This window comes from Hyaena hyaena, unplaced genomic scaffold (genome assembly GCF_003009895.1).
Source record: "Hyaena hyaena isolate Hyena2069 unplaced genomic scaffold, ASM300989v1 scaffold_461, whole genome shotgun sequence".
Classification (NCBI taxonomy): domain Eukaryota; kingdom Metazoa; phylum Chordata; class Mammalia; order Carnivora; family Hyaenidae; genus Hyaena; species Hyaena hyaena.
The window spans coordinates 909,473-934,921 of record NW_024081095.1 but is presented as its reverse complement, the minus strand read 5'-3'; the positions used below and the strand labels follow the sequence as shown (position 1 = coordinate 934,921).

Below are 25,449 nucleotides of genomic sequence, written 5' to 3'. Positions count from 1 at the left end.
CAGAGTAGGAGCAATACAAATATATGCTAAATCTGTAACAGTTACTCAGCAGATACTAATCAATGCTACAGAATCCGACCCACACATTTAGAAACATGATAGAGTGACCTGACATGGAAAGAAACAAACATGAATTACAAGCACATAGAAATGATGGACAAAATAAAATTAATCTGTTTTAAATAGCTCTGCTCCAAAGAAAAGAGCTATTTCCAGAAGCCAAAATTAAAAACTGCCCTTGGAGGGGTGCCTGGGTGGCTCAGTTGGTTACGTGTCGGACTTTGGCTCAGGTCATGATCTCACAGTAAGTTGGAGCCCCTCATGGGGCTCTACACTGACAGTGCTAAGTCTGTGTGGGATTCTCTCTGCCTCTCTCTGTCCCTCCCTCATTCATGCTTTCTCCCTCTCAAAATAAATAAAACTTTTAAAAAATAATTTTTAAAAAAGGGGCACCTGGGTGGCTCAGTCTGTTAATCATCAGACTTCGGCTCCGTTCATTATCTCACAGCTCGTGAGTTCGTGCCCCTGCATCAGACTCTGTGCTGACAACTCAGAGCCGGGAGCCTGTTTCGAATTCTGTTGCCCTCTCTCTCTGCCTCTCGCTCACTTCACCCTCTGTGTGTCTCTCTCTCTTAAAAATGAATAAACATTTTTTAAAAATTTTTAAATAATATGGGGCGCCTGGGTGGCTTAGTCGGTTAAGCGTCCGACTTTCGCTTAGGTCATGATATCGCGGTTCGTGGGTTCCAGCCCCGCATCGGGCTCTGTGCTGACTGCCAGCTCAGAGCCTGGAGCCTGTTTCAGTCTGTGACTCCCTCTCTCTCTGACCCTCTCCTGCTCACGCTGTCTCTCTCTCTCCTAGAAATAAATAAAAACATTAAAAAAAATTTAAAAAAAAATTTTAAATAATAAAAAAAACAAAAACTGCTCTAGGAATCTAGAGTTGACGTTTTAGTACCCTCTAGGTAATAGAGGCTATGGCTTCATGGGGGTTAGAGGCGGAGGAGGTGGAATTGAGTCTCATGATAATAGTAAGACCCACAAAGAGCTTCCTGAAAAATGAATCTAGAAAAATTATCCAACAAACCAAAGTAACAGGAAATATTCTGTCACGTAGATACAAATTTAAACCACTTGCATAGTGCAAATTTACAGCCCCAAAATTAGTATTATAACTTGTACAGACCATTGTAATAGCTAGGACTCATTCAGTGGAAAACTCAAAACTGATCTTTTATAATTACAACCTAGGCATCACAGAGGCCCTCGGCAAAATTCTTCACTGCAGATAGGTCTCCATAAAAAATTACAATATGCATGAAGAAATGAACTACCACGATGAGAAATAACAGATGCAGTAAACAGAAAAACTGGTCACTCTGAAAAATGTAAAAAACAACTTTAAAATAAGTGTGTATCGGTGAGCCTTTGCTGCATAACAAAGCTCCCAACTTAAATGGCTTAAAACATCTCAATTTTTTTGAGAGATAATATTTTTTATTCAGCTTATTTAAATTATTAAAAAAAATTGAAATGGTTCACCCTTTTCTCCCACCATCCCCCGTACTTTTGGCAATCACCAATCTGTTCTCCATATCTATGAGCTTGATTGATTAATTGGTTTCTTTATTTCTAGATTCCACATATAAGAGACTTCATACAGTATGTGTCTTTCTCTATCTGACTTATTTCACTAAGCGTAATATCCTCAAGGTCCATCCATACTAACACAAATGGCAAGATTTCATTACTTTTTATGACTAAATAATGTTCTACTATATAGATTTATGACAGTTTCCTTATCCATTCACCCATTGATGGACATTTAGGTTGTTTCCATACCTTAGCTATTATAAATAATGCTGCAACAAACATAGGGGTACCTATATCTTTTCAGGCTAGTGTTTTCATTTTCTTTGGATGAATACACAGAAGGAGAATTCCTGGATCATATGGTAGTTCTACTTTTAATATTTTGAGGAACCTCCATAATGTTTTCCATCATGGCTGTACCAGTTTACATTACTGCCAGCAGTTCACAAGAGTTTCCTTTTCTCCATTTCCTTGCCAACTTTTGTTATTTCTAACCTTTTTGAAAACAGCTATTCTAACAGGTGTGAGGGGTTTTGATTTGCATTTCCCAGAGGATTAATGATATACAGTACTTTTCACGTGCCTGTTGACCACCTTTATGTCTTCTTTAGGAAAAAAAAAAAGTCTGGGGCACCTTAGTGGCTCATCTGGTTGAGTGTCCAACTTGGCTTAGGTTCAGGTCATGATCTCTTGGTCAGTGAGTTCGAGCCCTGCGTGGGGCTCTGTGCTGACAGCTGGAGCCTGGAGTCTGCTTCAGATTCTGTGTCTCCTTCTCTTTCTCTGAGCCTCCCCCACTCCCTCTCAAAAATGAATAAAGGTTTTTAAAAAGTCTATTTAGATCTACTGCCAATTTTTTACTTGGATTATTTTTCTTTTGCTATTGAGTTGTATGAGTTCCTTACATACTTTAGATATTAACCCCTTATTGAATATATCATTTGCAAATACTCGCTTTCATTCAGTAAGTTGCCTTTTAATTTTGTGGATCAATTCTTTGCTGGGCAGATGCTTTTTAGTTTGATGTAGTTACACTTGTTTATTTTTCCTTTTATTGTTATTGCTTTTGGTGTCAGATTCAAATAACACCTCTGCCAAGGAGCTCACCATCTATGTTTTCTTTTAGGAGTTTTATGATACCAGGTTTCACATTCAATTCTTTAATCCATTTTGAGTTAATTTTTGTATATGTTGTAAAATAGTGGTCCAGTTTCAATCTTTTGTACATGGTTGTCCAGTGTTCCCAATACTATTAATTGAAAAGACCGTATTGTCCCCTTTGTATATACCTTTCTCCTCTGGGTTTATTTCTGGTCTCTCTATTCTGTTCCACTGATCTATGTGTCTGTTTTTATGTTAATACCATACTGTTTTAATTACTGTAGCTTTGTAAAATCATTTGAAATCAGGGAGCATGATGCCTCCAGCTTGGTTGTTCTTACTTAAGCTTGCTTTGGTTATTCAGGTCTTTTATGATTCCACAGAAATTTTAGAATTGTTTGTTCTATTTTTGTGAAAAATGCCATTGGAATTTTGATGGAGATTGTATTGAATCTGTAGATTGCTTTGGGCAGGACATTTTTTAAAATGTTTATTTATTTATTTATTTACTTACTTACTTATTTATTTGAGAGAGAGAGCTAGGAGGGGTAGAGAGAAGGAGAGAGAGAATCCTATGTAGATGTCGCACTGTCAGCACGCAGCCAGACACAGCTCAATCCCATGAACCATGAAATCATGACCTGGGCTGAAATCAAGATTCCTACACTTAACCAACTGAGCCACCCAGGTGCCCCTAGTATGGACATTTTTAACAATATTAATTCTTACAATACATGAACAGGAAATATCTTTCCATTTATTTGTGTCTTCTTCAATTTCTTTCATTAATGTCTTACAGTTTTCAATACATAGGTTAAATTTATTCCTAGTTATTTTATTCTTTTTGATACAACTATAAATTGGATTGTTTCTTTTATTTCTCTTACTAATAGTTTGTTATTAATATATATAAACACAACATATTTTTATGTATTGATTTTGTATCCTGCAACTTTACTGAAATCATTTATTGGTTATCACAGTTTTTCAACGGAGTCTCTAAGGGTTTCTCTATAATATCATGTCATCTGCAAATAGTGTCAGTTTTACTTCTTTTCCAATGTGTATGACTTTTATTTCCTTTTCTTACTTAATTTCTCTGGGTAAGAACTCTAATACTACATTAAATAAAAGTGGCAAGAGTGCATATCCTTGACTTACCCCTCATCTTAAAGGAAAAGCTTTCAGTTTTTCACCATTGAGTTTGTTACCTGTAGACTTGTCATGAATGGGTTTTATTATGTTGAGGTGTGTTCCCTCCATGTCCACTTTGTTGAGAGTTTTTATCATAAATGTATGTTGAATGTTGTCACATGCTTTTTTTCCATCTATTGAGATGATCATATGATTTTTATCCTTCCTTTTGTTAATGTGGTATATCACACTGAAGATTTGTAGATATTGAACCATCCTTTTATCCCTGGAATAAATTCCACTGATCATGGCATATGATCTGTTTAACGTACTGTTGAATTTGGTTTGGTAATGCTGTGTTGAGGATATTTGCATCTGTGTTCATTAGGGATATTGGCCTGTAATTATCTTTTCTTGTGGCATCCATCTGGTTTTGGTATCAGCATAATACTGGGGTCACATGAGTTTGGAAGAGTTCTCTTTTCTTCCATTTTTTGAAAGAGTTTGAGGGAAAAAATGACATTAATTTTTCTTTAAATGTTAGGTAGAACTCACCAGTAAAGCTGTCTAGTCCTGAACTTTTGTTTGTTCAGAGGCTTTGGATTATGGATTCGATTTCCTTATTAGTAATTAGTCTGGTCAGATTTCCTTTTACTTGTTTTTTTAATGTTTATTTATTTATTTGGGGGGCAGGGAGGGGCTTAGAGAGGGAGGGAGAGAGAGAATTCCAAGCAGACTCCACGCTATCAGCACAGAGCATGACACAGGGCTCCATCTCACAAACCGTGAGATTATGACCTGAGCCAAAATAAAAAATCTCACACTTAATCAACTGAGCCACCCAGCCACCCTTCAGATTTTCTATTTCATCCTGCTTCTTTTTTGGAATATTGTATGTTTCTAGAAATTTATTCATGTCTTCCATATTGTCCAATTTATAGGTGTATAATCGTTTATAGTAGTCTCTTATGATTTTTTTCCCTGTGGTATCAGTTGTAACATCTCCCTTTTCATTTCTGATTTTATTTATTTGAGTCTTGTCTCTTTTTCTTGGTGAAATTATAGAGCAATGTAGAGCAATACTCATGCAGTGATGGTGGGGATATAAATTGGTACAACCACTTTGGAAACTTGTTTATTATTCTCCTTAAAGTGAAAATATATATACACTGTGACTAGAAATTCAAATACTAGATTATACCAAACAAATGCATGCTGCATAAACCAAGAAACAGATCCAAAAATGTCTATAGCATTATTTTTAATAAACCCAGTCTTGAAATAATTCATATTTCAATCCACAGAAAAAGAAATTTATATATCATAAGATGGAGCACCATATAGCAATAAAATTTTTAAAACTAAAAATACAATAATAAAGCATGGATGAATATTAAGAACACAATGAGTAGAAGATGACAAACATGAAATACATAGTGAACATTTCCATTTATACGTAGCTAAGAAAAAAAGTCAAATGGAAGTACATTGTTTGGGGGATGCATGCATACTTTGGTGAGAAAATTATAAACAAACATAAGGAAGATGTCATCACAAGTTAGTAGTTTCCTCCATTGAGAGGGAAGTAATGTTTAGGAGGGAGCATTTGGGGACCATCTATGTTCTAGAAATGGCTTATTTTATGACCTTGCTGGTGTTTTCATGAGCATTTACTTAATGATAATTCATTACACTGCACAATTTTATTCTCTGCATATCCCTATATGCATGTTATAATTCACAGTAGAAATGTTTTTAATAACAAAGGGATTGCATTATCTCATATGATGAGAAAGCCACAGGTAGGCAGTGTTCCACTCAACCTTACAATACCACAGCTTTGTGGGATCACTATCGGTGTCACATGCACTAGTTCCGGCCCTCTAAAAGTAGACACCAAGATGGGATTGAACATGCAAGAGATGCATTCGAGACATCTGTCAGATAAGAAATTGTGGGGAAGTAAAGGAGTTGGGGCAAACCCTCAGACCATGATGCAAGTCTGTGGGAAAGAGAGAGGAAATGAAGAATTGGATAAGTAGAGTCTCAGACTGCAGGATCCTTCTAAGAAGCTTTGGCTAAGCCAATGGGGAGTCTTCAAGCCAAAGTTTCCCTGCAGAGGAAAGCTGCACCTTGCAGGAATTGACCGGTCTTTGTGTCCTTGCCATGCTCAGGCCTGGGCTGAGAGCAGCTGGTGGGAAATGTGGAGTTTGGGGAAATGCAATGATAGACTGAGGGGCCAATCTCTGGGGCTATCCACCCATGACACATCCCACAGCAGATCTGAGCAGCACATTTCCATGGCTGCTGCATCTATTGAAGAAGGGTGTAAACTGAAAACTCCAACATAGCAATGCAAATAAATAATACAGAACACAATTTGAATTGCAAAATCACTAACTTAAGATGTTCATATAAATAACTGATGCACTCATAAAGTTTTATGACCATTCTAATCAGTAAATCCTTGAATATTTATGAAATGTTATAGAGTGCTGTTATTCCATATTGAAGACTAGGGGGAAAAGGTGTCCTATCCACTGAGGCCTACCTGAGAGTAACAGCTAATAACTAGGTACTTCAATTCCTAAAGCTCTAAGAAGTCTATTGAGCACTTCTGTTCAAAGTATTTGGCTTTACAAAGCTAAATTACATTATTAGTAACTGGAATTTAAATAACAACTTCAAAATAAAAACTAAAAGAAAGAAAGAAAGAAAGAAAGAAAGAAAGAAAGAAAGAAAGAAAGAAAGAAAAAGCGAGGCTGAGTGGCTCAGTTAAGCGTCAGACTCTTGATTTTGGCTCAGGTCATGATCTCAACAGTTTCGTGGATTCCAGCGCCTCATTGGACTCTGGGTTGATAGTGTAGAGCCTGCTTGGGATTTTCCCTCTCTCTCTGCCCCTCCCACACTTGCCCTGTCTCTGTCTCTCTTGAAATAAATAAATAAACTTAACAAAAAAAAGTACTTGACTTTATTTTTCAACACTGAAACTCAATCCCATATGATTTAATGGTGATAATATAAAGTCTGAAGAAAATAACTGGTTCTAACCATGTTTCCAGAGGTTCCCAGCCCCTTTACTGGAAGAAAGGAAGAAAAAGCAGACATTCATGTCTACCATTTAGAAGGTTTCCCTGAAATATTTTATCCTTTTGTAGTATTTTTAATACCATAATTGTGTTATTTAGGATTCACATTTAAAAGCAGATCAAGAACTGTCAACACTTAAAGGAAGTCCATAGTGGAGGAAGTTGAGGAACTGGTGTTTGTTGGTATCCTGGTGTTTTACTATTTACATTCATAGAAATTTACTAATCCTTGGGCTATTCCACGGTTCCATAGAGGAAATCTTCTTACCTCGACTTTGAACTCCCCCAAAGCCTAGTGAACTTAAAAGAGGAAAATAAGTTGGAAATTAAGCCAGGGGTACTTAATCATATTTTAAAGTAAATATGCTGCTGCTTATTTACTGTAATGGGTTGTAAATTCCTTAAGGCCATTTTCTGAGTCAATGGAGGTATTACCATTTTAAGATGTAAAATGTTACCTGTGTCATAAACAAAACAGTAGCACTTCTCTTTTCAAGTAAATAAAGTGAGAAATTGAACCACTTAAGTTGCAACCAAATAAAGCAAGTCAGGACTTGTCCCACTAGGGAGAGGATGAGTTCAATTTCAGGTATTTTATTAGCAGGAACTTCTTTCTTATAACTCTAAGTATGGGAAGAAGGATGTGCATACATGTTGGAAATCTGAAAGGGCAGCTATGGATTGGATGAAGTATCTCACCTGCTGCTGTGGAACGAACACGAAGGAAACTGATCCATCTCTCCCTGCTACCATCGTCACTCTCACCCAGGCAGTCATGACACATGCAGGTGACTCAGTCAGGTTCAGGCAGCCTGATACTCTTGCTCAAGATTTTGGGTGTTTGAATAACACTAAGACAGGACAGTCCGAATCTCTTCAAAGTTGCAGTAATCGTGACACAATAGTGGCAATGTCTATAGCAAAGCCACAGCTTCCTGTTTTTATAAGTTCGTTCGTTCTTTCTTTCTTTCTTTCTTTCTTTCTTTCTTTCTTTCTTCTTTGTTTTTGTTTTTGTTTTTTTTGAAAGAAAGAGGAGGAAAGAATGAGCAGAGAGGGGCAGAGAGAGAGGGAAAGAGAGTGTTCCAAGCAGGCTCTGCACCAGCAGTACTGAGCCCGACGAGGAGCTCCAACTCATGAACTGTGAGACCATGACTTGAGATCAAATCAAGAGCTGGACACCTAACCGACTGAGGCACCCAGGCACCCCCACCCCAACACACACAGATTGCCAACCTGATGTCTGTTGTGCTGTCTTCCCCCTGACCTCGTAAAGCTGCCCTACTTCTTGTCTTTTTGCCAAACTTTTTTTGCAGTTTCTAAACAATTATTGGAGTGCTCAACATCCTTCTAATAAGATTTTTTTTTGCTTGGGGCGCCTGGGTGGCTCAGTCATTTGAGCGTCAGACTTCAGCTCAGGTCATGATCTCATAGTTCGTGGGTTCAAGCCCTGCATTGGGCTCTGTGCTAAAGCTAGTTCAGAGCCTGGAGCCTGTCTATGGATTCTGTGTCTCCCTCTCTCTCTGACCCTCCCCTGCTCATCCTGTCTCTCTCTCTCTCTCTCTCTCAAAAATAAGTTAAAACATTAAGAAAAAAAAAAGATTCCTTTTTGCTTAAGATTACTACAAAAGGAGTTTGGCAATAAGAGGCAACCTAACTGATAACACCAGCCAAGCAGGCAAAATCCAAAAATTCTAATCCTAGCAGGGATCAAGGAGCTAAGGAATGTGAGGTAAAAGTTCAGTCACAGACAGTTAAGGGAAACTAAAGGTCAGTGGGCAAATTGCTTGGAGGCAGCTAAATACTAACCCTTCAGCAGCTCAGCTCACTCCCGTGCCATCAGCTGGTGATAACAGGACCCTTGTGTACCCCCTACTCTGGTAAAGTACATCTCAGGAAATGGCTGCTACTGAGTCTGCCAGCACTATATCAGCATGTGCCAGTCTCTATGAGAACAGAGCCAGAGAAAGCAGAGACTAAGAGGCTGTAAACATCAGGAACACACATGGGTCTGACCACTCATTAGTAAAACTCTAGAACAGGGAAAACTTAATAAGGTCAAAAATATCTGTGGAGGGGTCTTTCTCCACTAAGTGAGGCAAAGCCCCTTCCTTTAACATAGAAGCAGATCTTTGAAAGATAAAAGGAGGGGTGCCTGGGTAGCTCAGTCGGTTAAGCATCCGACTTCAGCTCAGGTCATGATCTCACGGTTTGTGGGTTCAAGCCCCGCATCGGGCTCTGTGCTGATGGCTCAGAGCCTGTTTCAGATTCTGTATCTCCCTCTCTCTCTCTGCCGCTTCCCCACTCATGCTCTGTCTCTCAAAACTGAATAAATGTTAAAAAAAGAAAGAAAGAAAGAAAGAAAGAAAGAAAGAAAGAAAGAAAGAAAGAAAGAAAGAAAGAAAGAAAGGGAAAGGGAAGCAAAATTGGAGGGAAGAAGGTTAGGTAAGTTATACTGGTGGCTTCTATTTTCTATTTTCTATATGACACAGGAAGCTAGAATATCTGCCAAGAATGAGGGAAAGAACGGACAGAGATTTGAAGAGTAGATAAAAGTTTTGAATGGTCAATATCGGGGAAAAGTATGAATAAAAAGAACATCGAGGCGCACCTAGGTGGCTCAGTTGGTTAGACAGTTGAATCTTGATCTCAGCTCAGGTCATGATCTCACAGTTTGTGGGTTCGAGCCCCACATCTGGCTCCATGCTCTGGCAGTGTGGAGTCTGCTTGGGATTCTCTCTTTCCTTCTCTGTCCCTTTCCCACTTGTATACTCTCTCTTTCTTTCTGTCAAAATAAATAAATAAATACACACACCAAAAAAAAAAAGAAAGAAAGAAAGAAAGAAAGAACATCAAATGGTACTTAGGTCCAGATGAATTGAAAATAACACTTACATGGATTTAGTCTAATTATGTGTTTTTTCTCAAGAAACATCTGACCCAGAAGTACTAGCTGTAAAAGTAAAGGTCAGATCACTCAAAAGCTAAGGGCTATTGAAAATTAGTAGAAGGCCAAAGGGGAAGGGGGGCACTTGATTAGAGGGATTAGGAATTTGATTAGGGATGTGGTAATGGCGGTCCTGGGTAAGTGCAGGGAACGAAGTGAAACTGGGAAGGAACTGAGCAAATGAGAGACAAGGTAGAAAGCCAGAGCTGCAAGGATGTGAAACAGGAAGGATGTGATGAGGTTAAACAAAAAACCAAGTTAGGTTGGGCGGAAGTGGGTAGGACAGGTGGGAACAGTGACAGGGATAGGGCTTTGTGTTAGAACTCGGAATAGCAGAGCTTAAGATGATGTGGAGAAATGGAGGTAAAGATCACTAGGGTAGGAGTTCACTGTCCCTGACATCAGGATGCTGCACACAGCATTCCAAGGATACTGAAGTTCCCAAGAACCATGGTGGGATTTGAGTAGAGAAAATACGTATCATTCAGATGTCAGTTTCCTAAATGGGTATAGACAATGACCGGAGGTTCAAGGGGATCACTGTGAAGAAAGCAGCAGAGCTGAGATGCAGGATTCTAAAAGGAAGAGTGACCTAACACAATGAACTGGAAAAGGAGTACAAAAAAATTAAAGAAATTAAAATTAGTTTAAAGAAATGCTTTAAATATCTTAACTGGAAAGCCAGAGGGGGGATGATGGGTGGTTGATTCAAAGGCTCACCCCCTGACACTAAGACCTTTGTTCTTTCTGGTTTTTTTTTTTTTTAATGTTTCTATTTAGTTATCTTGAGAAAGAGAGAGGGCACAAGTGGGAGGAAGGGCAGAGAGAGGGAGAGAGATTGAGAATCCCAAGGAGGCTCTGTGCTGTTGGTGCTAAGACCAATTTAACTTAATTTAATGAAACATGAGATCATGACCTGAGCTGAAACCAAGAATCAGACAATTGACTGACTGAGCCACCCAGGCACCTAGTTCTTTGTTTTTATTCTTAGCCCAGAGCTTGAACCTAACTTAACTTTGAAGACTGAAGATGGCTTCCAGTACCAGTCAGAGCTAAGTGCTTTCTGCTCACATTCAGGAGATAGGTTATTGAGGAATCTACCATAGTTTCCATTACTCATATACATCTGTGACCACAACGTTTCCTCAACGTCTCCCCTTCATGTGGTAGGTCTACAATGGGTAACAAATAACTTCAATTCTCTGCATAAATAAAACTTTGACTTTCTACTAAAGAATCAGGTTTAGGTATCAGTTGACACACTATTCAATTCATTTGCATGGGAACAGATTCCCCACAATTGCTGATGAAGATGAACCCCACAAGCAGTACAACAAGTTACTTTGCACTGCAGCAATCTTGTGGTCTCCGGCTAAGGCTCCAGGACCGTTCTTACATTCTTTCCACTAAGATTACAGAGATTCGCCTCCAGCTATGTATCCTAAATGTCACGTTGATCCAGACTTAGGGCTCTATGTCCCACATGCTGAACTGGAAACCATGAATGGCAGTTGGGCCTGAAAGTCTGGAAGTCCTTACAGACTCCTGCAGCAAGCACAGAGGCGATGTGGGTGTAAAACAGCTGGGCAGGCTATGCAATGCCAGTACAAATACAAGATTTATACCATCCTGTTTAAAAGCATTCAGTGGGTGGGGTGTCTTGGTGGCACAGTCAGTTAAGTGTCGGACTCTTGATTTTGGCTCAGGTCATGATCTCACGATTTTTGAGATCAAGCTCCGCATCAGGCACTATGCTGACAGTGGGGAGCCTGCTTGAGATTCTCTCTCTCCTACTTGTGCACACGTGCATGTTCTCTTTCTCTCTCTCTTAATAAAATAAACAAACATTTAAAAATAAATAAAAGCATTCAGTGGCTCCCACACACAGAACAATGTCCCACCTTTTTGCAACTGCGTAAAGACTATTTGCCTGCACAGTCAATCGAACCAGTTTCCCTGCCCCCTTGCACTCGGAATACATTCTTGACATCCCTGAACACTCCTTTTCATCTCTATGCTTTTGAAGACTCTTTGTCTTCTACCAGAATTCTTCTACTTTGATAGTTAATTGTCCATCATTTATTATTGATAGTGCAGTGCTTACTACATTAGCATACTTAGCTAAACTCTGCAACAGCCAAATAGCTGATGCTTCAAAAGAAAAATCCAGCCAGTATTCTCTGACTTTCTTATCTTGGTATTTTAAAAATTGTAAGCTGTTGGGGCGCCTGAGTGGCTCAGTTGGTTAAGTATCAGGCTCTTGATCTTGGCTCAGGTCATCATCTCATGGTTTGTGAGTTCAAGCCACGTGTTGGGCTCTGCCCTGGCAATACAGAACCTGCTAGAGATTCTCTGTCTCTCTGTCTCTCTCTCCTTCTCTCTGATCGTCTCCCATGTGCACTCTGTCTCTCAAAATAAATGAATAAAATTTTTTAAAAAACAATTAAAAATTGTACGTTGTTAAGCACACCTCTGTGGAAAAAATTGTTGGATTGTTCATTTTCAGCAAGGTGTCTCGTGTCATGCAGCCACAGCTTTAGATCTGTGTGAATGATTGACAGATGTGGCGCTAAATGAGGTGAATGAAGTGAAGCAAACCAGTAGGGCAGAATGGAAGTGTCAAAACTGATGGCCAGTGTACATTTTAAAACTGTGTAGGCAATTTTCCTGGAGGCCAAACCCTTTGGGTGGCTTGTTTTGAAAATAACAGCATAACATTCTTAAGCAATTATCTTGTTGTATGTAATGCATATGTAAAGCCACTGCATTAGGAAAAGTAGTCACTGTGTTTACTCTGGTCTTCTGTTAGTTAAAGAGAAATGATTTTTTTTTCCTTTGTAAGATAAAGAAATCTTTAATGCTGCTCCCAGGCTGAGAGAACATTGGGCTAGTTACTCCCACAACATACTTCTGAGAGCACACAGCTCCCATCTGATCTCAGGCTGTTCTTATCTGGCCTTGTTATTTCCAAATTATGTCATTCCTTTTACTACCAAGAGATGACATGAGCTTTAACTTTAGCTCTCAAAGTAAAGCTCATCTCTTTGTGTAAATATCATCGGAGAAATAAACATAAAATTTAAAGCCATCTCCCCTATCCCATTCCAAATCCCAGCATTGAATAACTGCAAGGCCAGGGAGAGAAGGGAAGAAGGAAAATGAACAGTTACTGAGTTCATATTAAGTACCAGGCAAGGGAGCACCTTGATGGCTCAGTTGGTTGAACGTCCAACTTCAGCTCAGGTCATGATCTCAGGGTTCGTGGGTTCGAGCCCCATGTTGGGCACTCCACTGACAGCTCAGAGCCTGGAGCCTTCTTCAGATTCTGTGTCTCCCTCTCTCTCTCTGCCCCTCCCCCACTTGTGTGAGCCCTCTCGCTCTCTCTCTTTCCCAAAAATAAATAAATAAACTTTAAAAAAAAAGTACCAGGCAAAGCTTCAAGATTGTAACTGCCCCCCTGAGTAGATGGTGTCTGGCTTTCCCCAGTACAGTTCCTCTACAGTCCCTGGCACCTGGGCAGATGCTCTATGACCATGTATGTATGGAACCAGTGTAAATCCATTCCAGATGTTGTCTCATTTAACCTCACTACCACTATCTGAATATGGAAGTATTTTCTTCATTTAACTAAGAGATTAAGTAACCCAAGATCACACCAAAAAGGCCTGAATCACAAACTAAGTAGTAAGACAAACTTAGGATGTAAGGATGCAAGGCACGTTAGGGGTCACCTAGAAAAATGCAATTTTTAATAAATGAAATGAAACATCCAGCGAATTTAAGTGACTGTCTTACACAACACATCACTATAGAAGTGGAAAGCAAGTGGGGCGCCTGGGTGGCTTAGTCGGTTGAGCGTCTGACTTTCGCTTAGGTCATGATCTCGCGGTTCGTGGGTTCGAGCTCTGCGTCGGGCTCTGTGCTGACTGCCAGCTCAGAGCCTGGAGCCTATTTCAGAGTCTGTATCTCCCTCTCTCTCTGACCCTCCCCTGCTCACACTGTTTCTCTCTCTCTCTCCTAGAAATAAATAAAAATATAAAAAAAAAAAAAAAAGAAGTGGAAAGCAAGACAAACATATGCATGCAAGCTTAAAACATTCCAGATAATGAGTTTGATCAGATGCACACTAATGTATGGAAAGCAATTGGGCATTTTAAGACTGTTTGGAGTATCCCTGCAATGCGGCAGGAATATAGATGACTAAGCAATAGTCTCTGCCCTTAAGAATTTCAGCAGGAGCGCTGGGGTGGCTCCAGACCCTTGATTTTAGTTCAGGTCATTATCTCGACATTTGTGAGATCAAGACCCATGTCCAGCTCCACACTGATGCACAGAGCCTGCTTGGGATTCTCTCTCTGTTTCTCTCTCTGTCCCCTCTTCTCTCTCTCTCTCTCAAAATAAATAAATATTTTAAAAAAGAATCTCAGAAAATAGCAAAGGTGAAGACAGAAACAGAAGTATAAAGCAGACCCTATGCTTACAGAGCTATGAACCAAGGGCTGTAGGGGCACAAATGACAGAGTAAATAACTCTGCACTAAGGAGGAAGAAGAAAGGTCCCGCTGTGGAAAGGAAATCAAGAAGAGGTGAGGAGGTAGCTTAGAGTCTGTTGGAGGAAACAGGAAGATATAATATTGAAAATGCAGGTTGTTATCAGATGTGAGGTGTTCTACTCATATCCATTTGCGAAAGGGATAAGGATGATTCTCTTCAATATTTTATGCCAAGTACCCAGGGGAAGATTTGTGTGTGCTGGTCGGCCCCTGGAATCAGTATACATCTCCTATCAGGTAATGTACTTTAACTTCCAAGGACTCTTTTCTAAACTCTGGCTTCCTTCTCTGTCTTTGACTATTATGGAAGGAGAAACAAGTCCAATAATTGAATCTTGATCCAAACTCACAAGCAATAATTTCAATAGCATAAAAGTATGATATCCCCTTAGTATTGCAACAAGACTTTCCTCTTCTAGTTAATGAAACTTACCTTCTTTTCATGATAGAAAGAGTAAGTGCACAAGAATTTTATTTAGAAAACACACCCAGGACAGCTGACCTAGAGCACATAGGTCAACAAATTGGGTGGATAGGTTAGAACACTAAAGCATAATTAAAACAACTTAGGCAATTATTTTTAAACGGACTTTTGGGAAATGATACAAGATTTCACATTAAGGATATTCACGTGTCTTTAAAAATACTGCTATAATCAGTAATTATTTTTTAATAAGTAGTAGTTGCCTAATATTTGAGAGGCTCTTGTGCCAAACACTCCCACCCCTTAGCTTTCCTAAGAGCATGGAAGTCCCCGAGCTTGTGTGTACCTAACACTGGCATGCGTACATGACATCATGATTTCACTTACCAGGGATAAAATGAATCACATTTGAAATTGCTTCATCCCATGAAAGCTAAACAACCTGTCCATTAAAAAAAAATAATGAATTCAGTTTATTTTACAGAGTTCATAGGCTAAAAATACATACACTGTTCTAATATACTGAGGCAAGAAAAGTCTTCTGCAAGGTACACCTTTCAATCTGTTTTTTTTGGGTTTTTGTTTTTGTTTTATCTTGAGGAACCTGTATTTCTTCAAAACAGCAGAATAATTCTTTCTGCTACAACTTTTTACTTCAGTCACTGATATACTTCTAGGACTCTATTTCCTGTACTCTTTTCCTCTTTCAGGCACACCCACATTAGTCAGAGTTGATTTCTAGTGATTCCTAATGATGGCTAGCTCCCTTTAGTATGTATCATCCCACCTTTTCTAGGCATAATCTCTAATGACATGTACTTCACAAACTCTCCTACTTACCACAAGGGGTCATTTTAAAACTCACCTAATAGGACCTGATGCATTCTGTTCTAAGTTTCCACGTTTTCTGCTCTCTCAGATCTGCCCAAGTTATCTGTCCCTTTTTGTATACAGCTGTTTTAGAGTTTGGGGGCTGATTCTCCAATGGTTATCATGTACTATCCAGAGCTTTCAGAAGGCACATCTCAGTACTTTCTCAGATCTTTGTTTCATCTGGTGAAGTCAGTGTAATACATTCTCTATAATCTTGCCTTTCCTCTGATAATGGAAATCTTCTGTCATACCCCTTTTTATTTGCCATAGTTGGGGTGATTTAAACAGAGAAATTCATTGAAAGAATATCTAGTTGCTTATACTTTCAAGAAGACTAGGGGCGCCTGGGTGGCTTAGTCGGTTAAGCGTCCTACTTTCGCTTAGGTCATTATCTCGCGGTTCCTGGGTTCGAGCCTGGCGTCGGGCTCTGTGCTGACTGCCAGTTCAGAGCCTGGAGACTGTTTCAGAGTCTGTAACTCCCTCTCTCTCTGACCCTCCCCTGCTCACGCTGTCTCTCTCTCTCTCTCTCTCTCCTAGAAATAAAAAAAAAAATTTTAAAAATTAAAAAAAAAAAAGACTAGAGAACTATGTTCAGGATGAACAGATAAAAAGGAAGCCTACACCACCAAAACCACAGCCGGAATCATGCCACAGAGCCAGTCCAGCAAGGACATAGCCACATATCAGGGCCAATGACAAGGACGTCCACACTGCAGCACTAACACTGGCCCCACCACTGCCTTGGTTGCCAGTGTGCACACTAACACCACACGGCCAGAAAGATTTCGCTAACATTCCCGACCCTTTGTTACTCCTGTCTCAAAATTCAAAATACGCAGGTCTGATTGCAGAGCCTAAAAATCAAGGCTCTCTCTCAGGGTGGTTGAAAATGGCTTTAGGTCTATTCAGATTCTGCAGTGGAAGATGAGCTCTCCCACCTAAGAACCAGATAGTATAGATTTTTTTTTAATGTAGGAAGGGGATTCAGATACTAAGCAGACCAAAAAAACAAAAACAAAAACAAAAACAAACCCGTATTTTCACTGCAGTACTCTGTCTTATGGAATAAATGGACCACATATCTATACGCTCTACTACAGTTAGGTGGTTCCTGACATGGACTGTATCTTTTTCATTTTCCTTCACCTAGCACTGCAGTTCCTAAACAGTACCCTAAGGTACCACAGGTGCCACAGAGAACTCAATGAATTTTAGATAAATTTTCAAGAACGGCACAGAAGCACCTATTGGACACCACTACTACCTTGGGGTGATTCAGTGTCGTGAGATCACGCTACATTCCCTTTGGTGATATTTCTTTTTTGGCAAAGCTGGGTTTTCAGTGGTTGCTGTAATAAAAAACAAATACACATGAAAATCAATGTGGAACAGGAAATGAGAATGGCAGTGTTCAGACTGATTCCAAGATTGGTGAGGTTTGGCAGAGCCCAACAGGCCCACACACAGATAATTTTTTAGTTCAAAAGTGAAACTAAATACTACTTTTTCTTCATGGATGTATACTTGCTTTGCCAATAGCTACATATTTAATAAGGTGTTCAAATCTAATAACTTAATAAATGGAGCAATTAAGTATTTCGGCCCAGGGCTGTTGTAGAAAAGTTATTAGGATTCTAATGGTGATATCATGAACCAAAACAGTTTAGGAAACTCTAAACTAGCACAATGTCTATTGATTTAAAAAAAATAAATGCTTTAGGGGTGTCTGGGTGGCTCAGTTGGTTGAGTACCTGACTCTTGGTTTTGGCTCAGGTCATAATCTGACACTTTGTGAATTCAGGCCCCGCGTTGAGCTCTGTGCTGACAGTGCAGAGCCTGCCTGGGATTCCCTCTCTCTCCCTATCCTGCCCCTCCTCCACTTTCTCTCTCTGTCTTTCTCTCAAAATAAATAAACTATAAAAAAAAATAAATGCTTTATTCTTCAAAGTCCTGCATTGTTCATGAGAAGCCAGCACTGTCCTCTCTTAAAGGCCACAGCCTCTCACTCATATGATAGGGATCAAGTAGTTGCCTAGAATTTCCATAAGCAAATGACACAGCTTTGAGAGACCAGGAGATGAAGGCACTGAGGAAATACTAGCAAACACTGAAAGCCCTAAAAGGGCAAAGACAGATTTAAGGAGTCTCCCAGTCTTTTAGAAAAGACACTTCTAGTAATAGGTGCCTATTACTTTGCATGATTATACATTATTGCTGCTAGTGAACATTGAAATACCTCTCTCTCTCTCTCTCGTATATATATATATATGTATATATATATACACACACATATATACACAACATATACAACATAATATATAATACATTATATTAATATAAAATAATATAATATATTATGACAGAGATTGAAAAATTATTATGATTGTGATTTTGATTCAGGAAACTTCCAAGTTTGGAGAGAATATTACTTGGTCTATTTTAATTATCCTGCTTATTGACATTTCCAAAGATAGTATCATCTTTATGGATGAATTTCAAAGCAGAGTGCAGATAATGACAGAACTTTACACAGTCATTAAGCCAGCCTTTCTCTTCCACAAAATGAATATATTCACCTAGCAACTAGCCTTCCAGAACTCTGTGTTGATTTCAGGCTTTCAGTATCCTCAAGAGTGACTTTTGTACATAGAAAAAATGATCTAAATGGTTATTTTCTGAAATTAGTTCAATCTATTAAAGTCTCAAATTAAAAAAAAAAACCTTCTTTATTGAGCTCTTAAGTTCAACTTGCAAATAATTTTCTCATTTATAAGTGTAATAAGTTTTAACAGGAATTTTTAAGAGTTCTTTGAATTATATCTAATCATACACACACTTTTGAATAAATAAATAGCTTCAAACTATTACTTGGTTAATAAACTGCATTAATTTTAATATATTTTTGGGGCACCTGGCTGGCTCAGTCAGAGGAGTATGAGACTCTTGATCTCAGGGTCATGAGTTCGAGCTCCATGTTAGGTGTAGAGATTACTTAAATAAATAAAACAAAAAAAATTAGAATATATAGAATAGAATATAGAACATCTATTTATATTAGACATATATTCTAATTTATATATATTTATTCTATAGCCTGTTTAAATATTTAAGATATATATTCTAATTTATATATATGTACATATATATTCACTATGCTTTTTAAATATTTCAATAGTCTGACTTAAAACACAAAATCTTCCTATTAATATTCTTGCTCACCTAATAAGTTTGTTAGTAGTGTGATTCAAGTTCTCTTAAATGTTACAAATACACAACTAAAAACATAACAAGTGTTAGACTCCTTTTTAATACCAAATATTAATATTTGGCTTCAAATCCCTTAACTATTTCCATAATTCATTTCAAGGTTTCCCAAGGCTAAAGTTTCCCATTTAACTGAAGTTTCCTGCCCACAAGGGAAGAATTTACTAACCCAATTAACCAAGGTAACTTGTGATTATAAGATTACAGCAATCTCAGTTAATCAGTAGACTTAAATCTGCAGGCAAATCGAGCAATTCTTACCACATCAATGACATACCAAGCCCCTTTTTATATCACCATGTCATGGCCCTCAGAACTTGAAAGATTAGTCTTGGTAACAGGTGCAAATAAATGTCTGTTATAGCTTCCACACAGTCATTATGAAGGTATAACAATTAATAATTATACCACAAAGCCCTTGGGTTTAAGATTGCAGCATAACTATTTTTTTTCTAATCTAGTAAAATCTAATCCTTTATCTTGTGGTGCAAAAGTCTCCATTATCCTTTAGATTTTGTGAAAATCCCAAGCATCTTGTATAGTCCAGAACATTCAGAAAATATTTTTCTTATCTTTAGATTTCTGTAGTCACAGCTGGTGTGGCTATTGTCTAAGTGCACAGCCTGAGAGCCTTACATCAGGTCCAGCCTCCTAAAGCACCAGCCCACCACTACCACCAGCAGTCTTACCACCACCTAGGAGCACCAAATGAGAGCTCGCAGAATCACAGAATTAAAATCAGCCAAATTTCCAAATACCTCCCTAGATCAGCTCCAGCTCATCTCCATCTCTCCTAACCCTAGAAATAACTCCACCACTAGCACAATAGAGCCCAAAACTCAACTTTCAACACACAAATCTTGAAGGGAATTGTCTTCTGGAGAGCAGAAAACTTTGACCCAGCAATGGAAACACTAGTTGTGTTACCATCTTAGTTGCCGGATAAAATACCTACAGCAACAAGAACGGATTGTAAATTAATATCTCAATAAATTGTCTTGCCACAGAAGCTATATGTTTGACCTAATAATAATGAGCTTCTTTAAAAGGTTTTTTAAATTTTTTTAATGTTTTTTATTTATTTTTGAGAGACAGAGCATGAGAGGGGGAGGGACAGAGAGAGGAGACACAGAATCCAAAGCAGGTTCCAGGCTCTGAGCTGTCAGCACAGAGTCCAATGTGGGACTCAAACTCATGAGTTGTGATATCATGAGCTGAGCTGAAGCCAGACGCTTAACCAACTGAGCCACCCAGGTGTCCCTAAAACATTTTCTAAGATTGCTTTTATATATGATTTAGTAGCTATGCAAAGAGAAATGGCTCTTTTCTGTAAATCACACCCAAAGATGTGTGTGTATAACTATAGAATTGATTATAGTCTTTTTAGAATAATATCTTAAATACTACACAGTTTGCAGTTTATAAATCATGTAAGTATAGAAGTATGATGTGATTGGGGTGCCTGGGTGGCTCAGTCGGTTAAGTGTCCGACTTTGGCTCAGATCATGATCTCACAGTTCGTGGGTTCGAGCCCCGCGTCAGGGTCTATGCTGATTGCCAGCTCAGAGCCTGGAGCTTGTTTCAGATTCTGTATCTCCCTCTCTCTCTGACCCTCCCCTGCTCATGCTGTCTCTCTCTCACAGAAATAAATAAAACATTAAAAAAATTTAAAAAAAAAAGAAGTATGATGTGATCAATATTTAGTAAATGCTACTTTGAAAGCAGTTCACAATTACTATTGCCAAAGGCCATTTTAGTGAGTTTTTAAATATAATTTTTTAAAAAAACTAGATAAACCACACAATTCTCTTATTATATGTCACCCTTACTGTTCAATATTAAAATTATCAGCTCTCAGAATATTCTTAATTCAAAAGCACAGCTGTTACAAGTAAAATTTGCTAAGTAACATCATGACTCAGTGGAAAAGTCATAAGAATATTTTTTATTTTGATAATCATTAATTAATAAATGCAGAGAATTTATATTAAGGAAAAGTTTTGGAGGTACCCGAGTGGCTCAGTCAGTTAAGTGTTCGACTTCAGTTCTGATCATGATCTCTCGGTTCATGAGTTCAGGCCCCGTGTCAGCTCTTTGCTGACAGCTCAGAGCCTGGAGCCTGCTTTGGATTCTGTGTCTCCCTCTCTCTCTGCCCATCTCCCGCTCATATTCCATCTGTTTCTCTCTCTCAAAAATAAACATTAAAAATTTTTTTTCTTAAAATATTAAACATTATTGATTTATATTCTCTTAAATTTTAGGAAACTTGGGTTACATGATTAGTTCTTTCACCTATTAAAAATCATTTTTTAAACATTTATTTATTTTGAGAGGGAGAGAGAGGACAAATATATGAGCAGGAGAGGGGCAGAGAGAGAGGGATAGAGAGAGAATCCCAAGCTGGCTCCAAGCTACAGTGCAAAGTCTGACACAGGACTAGGTCCCACAAACCATGAGATCAGGACCTGAGCTGAAATCAAGACAGACATTTAACTGACTGAGCCACCAGGTGCCCCTTAAAAATCATTTAAGAGAGATTACAAAATTAAATAAATTGCATAAAGATAGGAAAATTACAGAACAAGATAGTTTAATGAACAAAATCACTCAACATGTAGTTGAATCCATGAATGCTTATCGATAATAAACATACAAATAAATAAATGAGGCTGAATGGAAAGCTCTCCCTTAACCTGAATGACAACCATTAAATAGAAGAAGCAATAAAGGTGGAAAATCACTATTTTGTAATCATTACAATAATTGACTCATGTAAGAATCATCAAGAGCGACTAAGAGATCATCAATGGATAAGAATTTGACTGGTATTAAAGGGAAAAGGTTATTTACATCATTTCAAATGATCTCCCCACAGGTGGTATTTCTGGCCTGAAGATCCTGGAGTAAAGCCCAGGGTAATTAGAGTCCACAGAGAGTGAGCGGGATACCACAAAAGGGAGAGAGCCAGGGGAGTGGCTACCTATTCTGTTAATATCCTTATTCAAATATATGACTAACTTCAAAACCACATATACATGGCACAGACTCCAGAAAGCTTGCAGCTCAAGCTAAAAATAATAGTAATAATAATAACAATAATAATAATAATTTTTTACCGCTAGTGCACCTGGCTCAGTCTGTTAAGTGTCTGACTCTTGATTTCAGTTGAGGTCATGATCTCACTGTTCTTGAGATTGAGCCCTGAGATAGGCTTGGCTCTGACAGTGCAGAGCCTGCTTGGGATTCTCTCTCTCTCCCTCTCTCTGCCCCTCTGTCACCTGCACTCTCTCTGACTCTCTCAAAATAAATAAACATTAAAAAGCATTTTTTATTGCCAAGATTTTAACTTCCAATCTCCACAGGTGAGTCAGAATTTGCAATTTATGGTTAACTAATCAAAATAATTTTTTTTAAGTTTTAAATGTTTTTATTTATTTTTGAAAGAGAGAGAAAGCAAGCATGAGTGGTGGAGGGGCAGAAAGAGAGGGAGACACAGAATCTGAAGCAGGTAACAGGCTCTGAGCTGTCTGTACAGAGCCCAGCGTGGGTCTAGGTCCCACGAACTCTGAGATCATGACCTGAGCCAAAGCCAGGTGCTCAACTGTCTGAGCTACCCAGGTGCCCCATCTAATCAAAATACTTTTCTATAAAACAAAAACATCAGGACTCTTTAAATGAATATAACTGAGCTTAAAGTCTTTACAACATAACCATTACAATGTCCACATATACTTCAAAATTACTTGGCATGTGAAAAACCAGGAAAATATGACCAAGGAAATTCTAACAGGAAAAATAACCAATAGCCTCAAGATAAAATGACCCAGATGTGGGAATTATCAGTCAGACTTTAAAGAGCTATTACAACTACACTCAATAAAGTAAACAAGACATTAAAGAGCTATTTTAGGGGTGCCTGGGTGGCTTGGTTGGTTGAGCATCTGACTCTTGACTTCAGATCAGGTCATGATCCCGGGGTCATGGGATTGAGCCCCAAGTCAGGCTCAGTGCTGAGCATGGATCATGCTTAAGATTCTCTCTCTCTCTCTCTCTCTCTGCCCCCTCCCCACCACCCCACTCCCTCTCTCTCTCTCTCTTTCTCTCTCAAGTAAATAAATAAATAAACTTATTTTAAAAACGTTTTCTCTCTCCCTCTCCCTTTACCCCTCCCCCCCGCCAGCTTTATCTAAAAAAGAAAAAAGAAAGAAAAAGGAGAAAAAAGAAATATATTTCAACTTTTTTAGGGGTGCTTGGGTGGCTCAGTTGGTTGAGCATCTGACTTTCACTCAGGTCATCATCTCATAGCTCGTGAGTTCAAGCCCCATGTAGGGCTCTGTGCTGACAGCACAGAGCCTGGAGCCTGCTTTGGATTCTATGTCTCCTCTATCTGCCCCTTGCCCCTTCAGGCTGTCCCTCCTTCAAAAATAAGTAAGCATTTAAAAACATTTAAATTTCAATAAAATTTTTTAGCTACCCAGTTTGTGGTACTTCATTAGGGCAAGTCTAGTAAATTAACATAATAATTTACCTTTAAAATCATAGAAGAACATAGCATCTATTTCCATGGGAACAATAGCCAAGTAAAGGAATAAATGAATGGTGATGGTGCCACAGCGTTGGGAAATATTAAGAACATTTTGCTCTATAACAAGCCATTCACTAAATAAACACATTCTGATTCAGCCTGACTTAGAAGAGTGGTGGCATGACCTAGCTGAGACGCGTGTTGCAATCAGAAAGGACACAAGAATCTCTGTGAACTATTCCAACTTTGCTAAATATAAAATGACATTGGTCTGAATGCATCTGTAGCCAAGTCAAGAAATCTGAAATGATGAAGCAGCAGAATTCTGAACCACAGGCTGAGCAGCTGCATGAATTTCCAAAAGTGATCTTAAATGAACCATTAAAACTATATCAAAATCAGTCCAAAGAAGGTCAGAGAAAAATGAGGTCACATAACTCTAAAATAATATATTGTTCATGTTCAGTTTCAATGAGCCAATTATTTCCATGTTTATAAGAAGCTTCCAGTGTTCTGATGTGAAATCCTTAAACACAAAATGTCAACAAGTGAACTCTTTTTTTTTCCTGGAAATTACCCTCTGGTAGCTTCAGCTTTAGTTTCTAGTGTCATCATCTTTGTACTCACCCAAACTAGAATTGCAGGTTTTTTTGCAGACCTTAGAACCAAACCTTCTCTTCCATCTCTTTGTATACAACAGAATCCTGAGATTCCCAGATAACATTTTAAAACTGTCACCATCTGCAACTATTTATCTGTGTGAATCAATATTATCTTACCACTGTACTACAAACAAAACTCAGGCATTAAACAATTGCATGAGACTGATATAACTATCATCTATAATCTCCATCAATTTTGTGTTCAAACAAATGTCTGTATCTTCACTTTTTAATCTGTAAAATAAATGCATACTAATTAAATGTCTTTTTAATCTAATTTTTATATTGGTTCACCATACAAGATTTAGCTTAAAAAAGTTCTGCTATTAAAATCACTTGAAAAAAAATGTTTTATGTTGGAGGCGGCTCCGGCAGGTCCAGGGGTCCCTGAAGGATGGACGGTGTGTGTGGGGGTGAGAGAGAGAGAGCCCCGAGATTCTTTCTGGTCACCAGGCAGGCATCTCTGCTCTGACTGGGGCACAAAAGTGGCATTTGCCTTAGACAATGATTTCTGACAACAAACTTCTTTGATATGTAAGTATGTCCCAGAACATAGATTTGTAGAAGATTCATGCATAACCTTTATCAATATCGATTGAGGTAGGGGATTTAGATGCTTATCTTACGGGGAAGGAAGGCATCTTCAGCACACCAGACAATGTTTTTAGCATAAAAGGGTGAAGTTACTTCTCTGTGAGCAGGGGTCAAAAACAGTCTTTCAGGAGATGCCTTTGCTCTCATAATCACAAAAAGAAGTTCCTCAGTAGGTTCCTTCACAGGGAGTAATCAGCATATACAAGGCCAGAAAATGCTCCAGACAGAAACAAATGGGTGGGGGTAGATATTTGCCCTTAACTCTAAATTAGGCTCTTTGCCTCAGGGCCAGACTCAAGCCTCCTTTACTATGTAAGTCTTGGATCTGCAAGACCCTTAGAAGAGCCTTTTGACAATCATCTTTGGAAAGGCAAGGACATGCCTTTCCTTATGAGCAATCTGTGTGGGGAATATCGGTCTGATCTGGAATATTGTGAGGCCTGGTCAATACCAGCAGCCTCATTTACAACATGAGCCAGTAGTAGCAGAAGAAGATACCAGTTTCCTTGCTGTGACTGCCATCCAGAGAGGTCGGTGCGGCTCCCGGCATATCCCCCTTTTTTATTATATATTTTTAAAGACTGGAAGAGACAAAGGAAAATTAATGTGGTTCCAAGGATTAGACCGATATTCATAAGAAAAGGAAGCTAAATTACTGAAAAAATTATCATCTAGAAAGGACATTGCTACCTGGGAA

At 38.6% G+C, this 25,449-nt stretch overlaps 1 long non-coding RNA gene across 2 annotated transcripts in view; it reads right to left on the bottom strand.

Moving 5' to 3' along the window:
- The window catches only part of LOC120246300, a 130,050-nt gene that overhangs the window by 28,256 nt on the left and 76,345 nt on the right, over positions 1-25,449 (bottom strand). For both annotated transcript variants that reach the window (XR_005532005.1, XR_005532006.1), the window contains exon 4: positions 15,222-15,276. This is a non-coding gene — a long non-coding RNA (uncharacterized LOC120246300). The remainder of the gene's footprint in view (positions 1-15,221; positions 15,277-25,449) is intronic.